At 39.6% G+C, this 10,889-nt stretch overlaps 1 protein-coding gene across 1 annotated transcript in view; it reads left to right on the top strand.

Moving 5' to 3' along the window:
- Window positions 1-689: 689 nt before the first annotated feature.
- LOC138371320 (tripartite motif-containing protein 5-like) overlaps window positions 690-10,889 on the top strand; it is a 69,913-nt gene continuing 59,713 nt past the window's right edge. The window contains exon 1 of the mRNA XM_069336107.1: window positions 690-920. The gene's annotated coding sequence lies outside the window, so the exon portion shown is untranslated. The remainder of the gene's footprint in view (window positions 921-10,889) is intronic.

Here is a 10,889-nt window from a genome sequence, read left to right as displayed (position 1 = left end):
GGGAATAATCAAGCGTGCCTTTACCTTCAAGGAAACTAAAGTAGTCCTTCAATTGTATAAGTCTCCGGTGCGCCTCCACCTGGATTATTGCATACAGGCATTGAGACCTTATCTTCAGAAAGACATAGCTGCTCTGGAGAAGATGCAACACCGGGCAACAAAAATCATACCAGAGCTTAGTCATCTCTCGTATCAGGAAGGGTTGAGGGCCACTGGCCAAACAACACTGCAAACCAGGCATGACAGGGCGGAGCTCATCGAAACACTTAAAATACTCAACAATTTGGACGATGTCCAAAGAGAAAGACACTTTCTTCACAAGGTCAGATGTAACATGAACGAGGAGCGACGGGTTCAAGCTCAACAAGCCACAATGTAGGACAGAAAACAGGAGAGGCTTTTTCACCCGTATGGTGGTAAACCAGTGGAACAGCCTACCCGCCAAAGAGTAGGTAAGGTCAACGCCAAAATTCTACTGGGTTTTAACATACAGATAGAAAAGATCGTCCAGGCAAATGGGTAGGACCTTTGACAAGCCGCCAACTTCCTGTCCTCGTTGAGGCCACCAATATTAGTGGCTCTCAGGTTAATTAAAGGTCGGCAAAGATCAGTAACCAAAGAAAATGGGAAGAGCACCGTGGCGAGTAAGCGAGCGAGCGAGTGACGTCATCACAACAAAGGTTGCTATAGACGTCTCCACGACTCGTGAAGTTCGCCAGTCTTAAAGACCTGTGTCCACAATACCCGCCAAATTGTCCCTCCCACAGTACTCTCAGGACACTTATGGCAGTGTAAGTGTGTGGTGAGGCCACACCACTGAAGACATTGAGGATATACCACGAGGGAGAGACAAAACTGTTGAAGGAAGGAGTCACTGGCTCCACCTGACCACCTTGTTCCTCGCACTCTCATCATCCTCCGTAAGTACTTGAGTGCATTACCTGCTTGATACCTGCTTGATGGGGTTCTGGGAGTTCTTCTACTTCCCAAGCCCGGCCCGAGGCCAGGCTCGACTTGTGAGAGTTTGGTCCACCAGACTGTTGCTTGGAGCGGCCCGCAGGGCCACATACCCACCACAGCCTGGCTGATCCGGAACTTCTCTTAGAAAACAGTCCAGTTTTCTCTTGAAGATGTCCACGGTTGTTCCGGCAATATTTCTTATAGTCACTGGGAGAACGTTGAACAACCGTGGACCTCTGATGTTTATACAGCGAAGAGTTAGGGGTGACATGATAGAGGTTTACAAGTGGATGAATGGACACAACAAAGGGGATATTAATAGGGTATGAAAAGTATCAGCACAAGACAGAACACGAAACAATGGGTATAAATTGGATAAATTTAGATTTAGGAAAGACTTGGGTAAATACTGGTTCGGTAACAGGGTTGTTGATTGTTGATTTGTGGAACCAATTACCACGTAACGTGGTGGAGGTGGGGTCCCACGATTGTTTCAAGCATGGGTTGGGCATGTAAATGAGTGGGATTGGGTGGTTATAGATAGGAGCTGCCTCGTATGGGCCAATAGGCCGTCTGCAGTTGCCTTTGCTCTTATGTTCTCTGATTGTGCCTATGGCACCTTTGCTCCTCACAGGTTCAATCCTGCATTTTCTTCCATATCATTCACTCCAGTACGTTGTTATTTTACTGTGTAGATTTGGGACCTGGCCCTCCAGTATTTTCCATGTGTATATTATTTGGTATCTCTCTCGTCTCCTTTCTAGAGAGTACATTCGGAGAGCTTTGAGACGATCCCAATAATTTAGGTGTTTTATCTCAACGATGCGTGCCGTATATGTTCTCTGTATTCCCTCTATTTCAGCAATCTCTCCTGCTCTGAAGGGGGGAAGTGAGTACTGAGCTTTCTGCTCCACCATTGTCTTACACCCCCCAACATACAATTGTTAATAATAAAAATAATAAAAATTTATTTAGGAAAAGTACATACATAGTTGCAGAGTTACAGTACAAACATTCTGTTTGATTTAAAGATAGAGGTAGTACATACAATACCTAAAGCCACTAGTACGCATAGCGTTTCGGGCAAGGTGAGGTGGGGAAAAAAAACACTTAGACTAAAACTTAATAGTAATTAAGCTTAAAGTATAATTGCATTGAAAGGAAAAAATAAAAATAATAAAAGATGAAAAAAGGGGGGGAACATGGTAGAAAATAGCCAATATACAAGTTGGTCAACAAACAGCAATTTTTTTTCTTCAACAATAATGTTGGGGTATGGAAATAGGACTTTGGAATTGTTGGAGGTGTAGATGTAGGCTAATAGAATTGTTGGGGTAAATTATATGCCAATGGCATTGTTGGGGTGTGGACATTGGCCTATTGAATAATGATAACTTTTATAATAATAATAATAATAATGAGAAATTCCACTGGGACTGTGTAGTGTTGCAAACCCATGACCAAGGCATTGCCAGCTGCATACTCTACTACTGTACCACCGACTTTCTTACAATCGGATTTCTACTGATATCACAGGAAGTCTGTGATATCCTGATATCACAGTCCTGAAGCCAGTCCAAGTTTTATGTAAGACCCCCAAGCACTCAGGTGAAGGATAAAGTACTGTAGTTCAACATTGTATGCACAACTTCAGATACACAGAAAATCACACTAAGGTGATATACATCAATGAACAATCCACTGAGGCTGTGAGGTAATGCAAACATTGCAGGTTTGCCTCATCTCACAGCCCGAGGGAATTTTCTCATTGATGTATATCACTTTAGTGTGATTTTCTGTGTAAATAATAATAATAATATTATTATTTATTCAAAAGATTGTGTGTACAAAGAACATAAGAATATTGTTCAATTGAAGGGACAGAAGTTACACATACTAATGAAGCCACAATTACACAAAGCGTTTCGGGCAAAATTAATAATAATATAGAAATTTTTTAATTAAAGTTGTGACGGGATAAAACACTTAATACTATTAGAGAAGTAAGCTAACAAAATGAGAATGTTCAAGGAAAATAAAAAATTAGTACGAAGAAGGTGATACTTAAGGATGACAAGCATAGACTATTACATTATGGAGTCAGTAGTTCTAGCAACAGTACAGTAGTTTATTTACATTAATTATAGAATGGAAATACAAGGTGTAATTTAGAAAAGCAAGTGCACTATTCCTCATAACATTTTCTTTGAACATATCAGAACATAGAGTAACATACTATAATTTAAGGTTAATTTGGCCAACACTTTCAAATAACCAAGATCATAAAGGACACGAGTAAACACTTTATCAAAGAAATGCATGAAATTAGATGACATTAAATGTAGACAGTAAATGTAGAAATTAAATGTGTGTACTCGCTTGAATGAACTATATGGGGCATAGCCGATTCATTCCAGTGTGGAATTCATTCCATCCGTTCAGCCCCAGCAACCCCCTTTCCCCCCCCCAAAAAAAAATACAATCACATTAATGCATATGCCAGTCCACATTTGCCTTATGAAAAATTTAAATAACAAAGAATTTGTATTGCAATGAAATAAATTTATATTGCACGTTACAGTACTGTACTTACCTTACCAGTTGAGTTGTGTAGTGCAAACTTTGTTAGCCTCAATATCCTGAGAGTGCCACACATATGAATATAAATTGTTTAAAGAACTGTAACTTTTCTAACAAATGTACATTATACACTACAGTCTGTACATAAAGTACAGACCACTAGAATCACACTACTGCAGTACACTTATATCATATAAACTACACTTTGTACATTTAATGTCATTAGAACTGTGCTGTACAGCTCAAGTGGTACTCCCAGGTAAGTTATGGCTAGTGCTGGGTGCTGGTCTAGTGGCCTGGGCATCCTCAGAAGGTGAGTCCTTGCTAGTGCTGGGTGCTGGTCTAGTGGCCTGGGCATCCTCAGAAGGTGAGTCCTTACTAGTGCTGGGTGCTGGTCCAGTTGCCTGGGCATCCTCAGAAGGTGAGTCCTTGCTAGTGCTGGGTGCTGGTCCAGTTGCCTGGGCATCCTCAGAAGGTGAGTCCTTGCTAGTGCTGGTGCTGGTCCAGTTGCCTGAGCATCCTCAGAAGGTGAGTCCTTGCTAGTGCTGGGTGCTGGTCCAGTTGCCTGAGCATCCTCAGAAGGTGTGTCCTTGCTAGTGCTGGGTGCTGGTCCAGTTGCCTGGGCATCCTCAGAAGGTGAGTCCTTGCTAGTGCTGGTGCTGGTCCAGTTGCCTGAGCATCCTCAGAAGGTGAGTCCTTGCTAGTGCTGGGTGCTGGTCCAGTTGCCTGAGCATCCTCAGAAGGTGTGTCCTTGCTAGTGCTGGGTGCTTGTCCAGTTGCCTGGGCATCCTCAGAAGGTGAGTCCTTGCTAGTGCTGGGTGCTGGTCCTGTAGGCCTACTGTGAAACCATACCAAAAACTTTTGAATCTTAGTTTGTTTCTTTGTTGTGAGCTTCATTATAATATTTTTCTTGTCCTTTAGGTGCAGGTAATAATCTGTCAGCTCTTCATTATCAGTTACAGCAACCAAATCAAGCAGATCATTGACCTTTTGCAATGATGCAGCATATGGAATAGATAACACACTATCATCTTCCTCTTCCACATCCTCATCATTATTACCAGTAACAGACTAGATAATCTCATTATCAGTTAATTCACCATAACCTGGATCATCAGCATCATTATTTAACCACTCATTCACATCAGAAAGTTGCAAATCTTCCTCACATGCATCTCTGAATGTCTCAAAAATCGCATTATCAAAGCCCTCAAAATCATAGTAAGCTTTGTCTTCATTCTAACCAGGTACCGGACTCAGAATTTTATTCCATGCATTCTTTAATGTGGTGACCTTTAACTCGCTCCATTCTTTGGCCTAGTTGTAAATTGCATCTTTAATTGAATATTTCTTGAAGTTTTCTAATGTTCTACTAGCCTTTGTATGAACAAATCCACAAGGGCTGTGACGAGGATTCGAACTTGCGTCCGAGAGCATACTTTGTATCCTTATTGGTCACTGTGTTGCTCGGGCTCCAAATATGGATACCCCCTGTGTGCAGGAAATAAATTCTTGGCAAAATTTTTTTTCTCTTCTAATGTTAAAATAAAGTCTCTGATCATGGGAAACTAAAAAATAAATATTGTATGTACTGTAATTACCTAAGTGTAGTTACAGGATGAGAGCTACGCTCGTGGTGTCCCGTCTTCCCAGCACTCTTTGTCATATAACGCTTTGAAACTACTGACGGTCTTGGCCTCCACCACCTTCTCCCCTAACTTGTTCCAACCGTCTACCACTCTGTTTGCAAAAGTGAATTTTCTTATATTTCTTCGGCATCTGTGTTTAGCTAGTTTATATCTATGACCTCTTGTTCTTAAAGTTCCAGGTCTCAGGAAATCTTCCCTATCGATTTTATCAATTCCTGTTACTATTTTGTATGTAGTGATCATATCACCTCTTTTTCTTCTGTCTTCTAGTTTTGGCATATTTAATGCCTCTAAACTTTCCTCGTTGCTCTTGCCCTTCAGTTCTGGGAGCCACTTAGTAGCATGTCTTTGCACCTTTTCCAGTTTGTTGATGTGCTCCTTAAGATATGGGCACCACACAACTGCTGCATATTCTAGCTTTGGCCTAACAAAAGTTGTGAACAATTTCTTTAGTATATCGCCATCCATGTATTTAAAAGCAATTCTGAAGTTAGAAAGCGTGGCATAGGCCCCTCGCACAATATTTTTTATGTGATCCTCAGGTGATAGTTTTCTATCTAGAACCACCCCTAGATCTCTTTCTTTATCAGAATTCTTTAAAGATTTCTCACATAATATATAGGTTGTGTGGGGTCTATGTTCTCCTATTCCACATTCCATAACATGGCATTTATTAACATTAAATTCCATTTACCAAGTAGCGCTCCATGTACTTATTTTGTCCAGGTCTTCTTGAAGGGCATGACAATCATCTAAGTTTCTTATCATTCCTATTATCTTAGCATCATCAGCAAACATGTTCATATAATTCTGTATACCAACTGGTAGATCATTTATGTAGATAATAAACATCACTGGTGCAAGAACTGAACCCTGTGGTACTCCACTTGTGACATTTCTCCAGTCCGATACATTGCCTCTGATCATAGCCCTCATTTTTCTATCAGTCAGAAAATTTTTCATCCATGTTAGAAGCGTACCTGTCACTCCTCCAATATTTTCCAGTTTCCAGAACAACCTCTTATGTGGAACTCTGTCGAAAGCCTTTTTTAGGTCCAGATAGATGCAGTCAACCCAACCATCTCTTTCCTGTAATATCTCTGTTGCTCGATCATAGAAACTGAGTAAATTCGATACACAGGATCTTCCAGATCGAAAACCATACTGTCCATCTGATATTATATCATTTCTCTCCAGGTGTTCTACCCATTTAGATTTAATTATTTTTTCCAATATTTTGACTATTACACTTGTCAATGATACCGGTCTATAATTAAGAGGGTCTTCCCTGCTTCCACATTTGTAGATTGGAACTTTGTTAGCCTTTTTCCACACATCAGCTACAACTCCTGTAAACAGGGATGCCTGAAAAATCAGTTGAAGAGGAATGCTGAGCTCAGGTGCACATTCTCATAGAACCCATGGTGAAACTCCATCTGGACCAACTGCTTTGTACTTATTTAGCTCTTTGAGCATTTTTTCCACTTCGTCTCTAGACACCTCTATGTGCTCTATGTTGTTCTGTGGAATTCTTATTGTATCTGGTTCCCTGAAGATTTCATTTTGTACAAACACACTTTGGAACTTTTTGTTTAATGTTTCACACATTTCCTTTTCATTTTTCGTGAATCTATTTCCTATTTTCAACCTCTGAATATTATCCTTTACCTGCAATTTGTTGTTTATAAATTTATAGAATAGACCTGGTTCTGTTTTACATTTGCCTGCAATCCCTTTTTCAAAATTTCTTTCTGCCTCTCTCCTCACTGCCGTGTAGTTGTTTCTTGCATCTTTGTATCGCTGGTATGTTTGGGGGTTCAGCCTCTTCCTGTATTGATTCCATTTTTGTCTTTTGATCTCTGGCCCTCTCACACTGTCTGTTGAACCAATCCTGTTTCCTAGTTCTGCTTCTCTGTTTTGGTATAAATTTTTTTGTGCCTTTATCATATATTTCACAAAACCTGACATACATCTCATTCTCTTCCTTGCCTAGAAACAAGTCTGTCCAATTATACTCACTAAAAATTTTTCTAATGTTGCCATAATGTCCTCTCCTGAAGTCAGGTTTTTCGTTTGCATCGACCGTCATATTTTCTTCCAGATTATAACGCATTGCATACTTTATTCCCAAAAAGACATGGTCACTTTTACCCAAGGGAGGAAGGTACTGAATGTCAAATATTTCTTCCTCCTTCCTGGTAAATATTAAATCTAGCATGGAGGGAACGTCCCCTTCCCTCATCCTCGTAGCTTGTTTAACTGACATACTTTAGCCGTGATGGAGTTGGGAAGTTGAGCAAATTTTGGGCACTGGGCAATGGAGCGCTCAGGGTTCATCGCTATGCTCAAAATTATGGGGCTTATATATGTGACATATATATATATATATATATATATATATATATATATATTGTGACGGTAACGCGTTGGTGTTCGGCTGTTCAAAAGCTAGGGGTATGGCCTCGTCACATATAGAAACAAAAATAGAAAATCTGGAACTTCGTCTGTGGTAAGGTAATGGGAAGACACACAAAACACAAGTAAATTTAACAATGAGATTTTAATTACGTTAGAAAAGCAAAACATGAATAAAATGGACATACAAATTCGTATAATAAAATCAATCAATCAAAATAATAAGAATAATCAAATGACAAAATGAAAAGTTACGTTAAGACAAGTGAGTAATAACAAGTGTATAACAAACAATGTAAATATTGGTGCAGGAATATTGGCTTTAAGCTATCACCTCTCTTAGTACACGTAAGCCACAGCTTAGTCTACCAACGAAGACGTGTTAACTTGTTGAAAGCACTGGATATTCTGAGGTCTGGTGGTCGTGTGGCCCCAGACATCAGGTAGTGTGGTGGGTGGAGGGCAGGTGCAACTGGACCCGCAGCCAATCAGCGATGAGCTGGCGACAGACAGGTAGTTTGGTGATTCGATGTGGAGCAGGTGTTCCTGGCTGCATACGTTTTGCGCTCTGGCAAACCTTGGAGTTGTATGTGTTGGATATTTCTTCCATATTAGTTTTATATAGATGTATATAGCGACGTATTTTGGAGGGAAGAGCAGGCTCAATCTCTTGAAGGAGATTATCGTCACAATATATATATATATTTATTTATTTATTTATTATATAAGAAGGTACATTGGGTTTGTGAGAATACATAGCATGGTATTTACAATCTTGTAAAGCCGCTAATACGCACAGCGTTTCAGGCAGGTCCTTAATCTAACAGATAATTTTAAGTAGGTAAATTCTAGCAGAATTAGTAAAATGATAACAGATACATTGCAAGAAAAAAATGAGATGAGAGAAATTAGTAGGTATATTAAAGCACATTGGTATATTAAAGCTCTGATTGATTGCATTGACAGCTTGATTGGTAATTTAAACAAAGATTAATAGGCACGATACAGCAAATTGATAGCGCATATAAGAAGACAGCAATGATCACAATGGTAAAGTTGTTTGGATTGGGTACATCAAGATTGGGAGATTGGGTAGCACTAGATACAGTGCAATTTTAAAGCAACAAGCTAGAAAACTATGAAGATGAAATTAGGTACTTTTTAGTTTTGTTTTTGAATGACGCTAAAGTTGGACAGCTTTTCAATTCATTAGGGAGTGAGTTCCATAGACTAGGTCCCTTTATTTGTATAGAGTGTTTACTCTGATTAAGTTTGACTGGGGATATCACAGAGATATTTATTTCTGGTGTGGTGATAATGGGTCCTATTACATCTGTCCAGGGAGAGTTTCAGTGCAGGATTTGCATTTAAGAACAGGGTTTTGTAAATGTAGTTGACACAAGAGAATGTGTGGAGTGAGATTATATTTAGCATGTTTAGGGAGTTAAACAAGGGGGCTGAGTGTTGTCTGAAAGCAGAATTGGTTATTATTCTGATAGCAGATTTTTGCTGTGTGATGATGGGCTTAAGGTGGTTTGCAGTGGTAGAACCCCATGCACAGATACCATAATTAAGATAGGGGTAGATAAGTGCATAATATAGTGAGATGAGAGCAGAGTTAGGTACATAATATCTGATTTTGGAGAGTATACCAACTGTTTTAGAGATTTTCTTAGTTATGTGTTGTATGTGGGTGCTGAAGATGAGTCTCTTGTCTAGGAATAGGCCATGAAACTTTCCATCATTTTTATTACTAATGTTAACATTGTCTATCTGAAGCTGAATTGCATTTGTTGATTTGCTACCAAATAAGATGTAGTAGGTCTTTTCTATGTTAAGTGATAGTTTGTTGATTGACGTCCATAAGTGAACTTTTTTTAGTTCATTATTAACAACATTATTTAGTGTATGTAGGTTGGGGGTTAGAATAGATGAGGGTAGTATCATCAGCAAACAATATAGGTTTCAGAATGTTAGAGACATTAGGCAGATCATTGATTTATATAAGAAATAGGAGGTCCCAAGATGCTGCCCTGTGGCACTCCAATGGTTATTGGTAGAGTGGGAGAGGTTATATCATTGATGGCTACACATTGGTGTCTATCACTATGATAGGATTGGATATAGTCCAGGGTATGGCCTCGGATTCCATTGTAACACCATAAAGGTGTTTTGTTTTGTTGTATTTAATATATATATATATATATATATATATATATATATATATATATACATATATATATATATATATATATATATATATATATATATATATATATTTCATGAGTCACAGACAAGGATTTGAAAGGCGCCATTCAGTCGGCCTGAAACTCACACCTCTTAGTGTTAATGACCTCAAGTTGACCTGAGGTCAGCTCAAGCAAATTTCACCTTGCTTCTGCTAATCTGATAATTGTAGCCTGATAGCCTTCAAACAAGCCGCCAGTTCTAGGTGTGGCTTGTTAGAGTGCCTGGGGCTATCTACTTGTGGGCGGAGTTAGCTACTAGGTTTCCCAATATATACTCGGAGAGCTGTAGATTCGGGAGGATAAGCAATAGGAGAACAGTCAGCAGAGCAGAACAGAGGACAGCATAGCCAGGGAGGCTGTCAGCCGGACGGGGCGGGACTGTTCCTGTCAACTACAGTCCCCCCTTCCCTCTCTATCCAGCTATTGGCAGACACTTGGTGAGTTGAACATGGAAGGTGACTTAGTCGTGTTTACTAGTGTTGTGTGACTAGCAGGGACAGACAGTGGTAATGGTCTCAAATTCTTGGGTAGTGGCTCACTTTGTAATTTAATAGTGAACCTTCAGTTTGTTTGCTTGAATTATGATATCTATCCTTTTAAATATACTGATGAATTTATTGAGAAATTCACTTACTTTTAATCTGATTTTAATTGTTCCTAGATTTGGGATTTTTGGATACAATATGCAAACTAAAGTGTAGAGTACTCTTGAGACTATGGGATTAAAGAATCTTGCCTGGAACATGATTCCCGTTGACATATGCTAATAACATCTTTTGATACAGACAAGTTCCATTCCTTGTCATGTATGTACTGTCTAGAATGGATGGTGGCAGCACTACTACTTCTACTGTCTACTTTTGTACTTCTACCCACCTACCCTTCTACCTCTACCTCCACTCATCTCCGTACTCTCTCTCTTCTCCCTCCGCCCCTCTCCAAACTCGCCCTTTCAACTGACAACCCTCCTCGCTCCTCCCACCTCCCTACCTCTCTTACCCCAAACCCTCACTCATTACTTCATTATCCATTTCTT

The sequence above is a fragment of the Procambarus clarkii genome, chromosome 35 (genome assembly GCF_040958095.1).
Source record: "Procambarus clarkii isolate CNS0578487 chromosome 35, FALCON_Pclarkii_2.0, whole genome shotgun sequence".
Classification (NCBI taxonomy): domain Eukaryota; kingdom Metazoa; phylum Arthropoda; class Malacostraca; order Decapoda; family Cambaridae; genus Procambarus; species Procambarus clarkii.
Note: the sequence above shows the minus strand (reverse complement) of the source record. Positions and strands in the feature narration are given on the sequence as shown.